This window comes from Triticum dicoccoides, unplaced genomic scaffold (assembly GCF_002162155.2).
Source record: "Triticum dicoccoides isolate Atlit2015 ecotype Zavitan unplaced genomic scaffold, WEW_v2.0 scaffold32590, whole genome shotgun sequence".
Lineage (NCBI taxonomy): Eukaryota > Viridiplantae > Streptophyta > Magnoliopsida > Poales > Poaceae > Triticum > Triticum dicoccoides.
In genome coordinates this window covers 1-1473 of record NW_021263497.1, presented here as the reverse complement: position 1 = coordinate 1473, position 1473 = coordinate 1, and the positions used below count along the sequence as shown (strand labels likewise).

The following is a 1473-nucleotide window of genomic DNA, read 5'->3' as shown; positions in this document are numbered from 1 at the left end:
AAGCACGCTTAACTTCGGAGTTCTGATGGGATCCGGTGCTTTAGTGCTGGTATGATCGCATCCGACATGTTTCCCCGTCTTCGTCCCTTATGCTTGCCACTCCCAGGTCCGCTCCAAAGACGATTCTACATTCTCACTACCATTACAACCGTTCCCTAACAATGGATAATGTCCTATACTACTTACTCTCCCGCTCAATCACGGAGACGAGTTTTCCACGGTTTCCACCCCTCCCTCCATACCGCAGCAACACGAGTTTTTTCCACCCCTTTCAGAAAGCGCTCTTCGCGCCACAAAGCCGCCCCAAGACGCGCGAGCAATGAGCATCGAGCTTAAACATATCGCAAACGTCAAAAATAATATAACGGGATTAATATATATCGCGCACGTGCGATATGTTTGTCACAAGGCACAAAAAATAATTATAAAAGGAATGCAACACGAGGACTTCCCAGGAGGTCACCCATCCTAGTACTACTCTCGCCCAAGCACGCTTAACTTCGGAGTTCTGATGGGATCCGGTGCTTTAGTGCTGGTATGATCGCATCCAACATGTTTCCCCGTCTTCGTCCCTTATGCTTGCCACTCCCAGGTCCGCTCCAAAGACGATTCTACATTCTCACTACCATTACAACCGTTCCCTAACAATGGATAATGTCCTATACTACTTACTCTCCCGCTCAATCACGGAGACGAGTTTTCCACGGTTTCCACCCCTCCCTCCATACCGCAGCAACACGAGTTTTTTCCACCCCTTTCAGAAAGCGCTCTTCGCGCCACAAAGCCGCCCCAAGACACGCGAGCAATGAGCATCGAGCTTAAACATATCGCAAACGTCAAAAATAATACAACGGGATTAATATATATCGCGCACGTGCGATATGTTTGTCACAAGGCGCAAAAAATAATTATAAAAGGAATGCAACACGAGGACTTCCCAAGAGGTCACCCATCCTAGTACTACTCTCGCTCAAGCACGCTTAACTTCGGAGTTCTGATGGGATCCGGTGCTTTAGTGCTGGTATGATCGCATCCGACATGTTTCCCCGTCTTCGTCCCTTATGCTTGCCACTCCCAGGTCCGCTCCAAAGACGATTCTACATTCTCACTACCATTACAACCGTTCCCTAACAATGGATAATGTCCTATACTACTTACTCTCCCGCTCAATCACGGAGACGAGTTTTCCACGGTTTCCACCCCTCCCTCCATACCGCAGCAACACGAGTTTTTCCCACCCCTTTCAGAAAGCGCTCTTCGCGCCACAAAGCCGCCCCAAGACGCGCGAGCAATGAGCATCGAGCTTAAACATATCGCAAACGTCAAAAATAATATAACGGGATTAATATATATCGCGCACGTGCGATATGTTTGTCACAAGGCGCAAAAAATAATTATAAAAGGAATGCAACACGAGGACTTCCCAGGAGGTCACCCATCCTAGTACTACTCTCGCCCAAGCACGCTTAACTT

The 1473-nt window shown here is 48.3% G+C and overlaps 2 non-coding genes across 2 annotated transcripts; both read right to left on the bottom strand.

Annotated features, from left to right (window-relative positions):
* Positions 1-430: 430 nt before the first annotated feature.
* LOC119345880 lies at positions 431-549 on the bottom strand. The gene has a single exon (XR_005167237.1). It is a non-coding gene; the product is annotated as a 5S ribosomal RNA (ribosomal RNA).
* Positions 550-916: 367 nt separating this feature from the next.
* LOC119345881 lies at positions 917-1035 on the bottom strand. The gene has a single exon (XR_005167238.1). It is a non-coding gene; the product is annotated as a 5S ribosomal RNA (ribosomal RNA).
* Between the last annotated feature and the right edge of the window lie 438 nt (positions 1036-1473).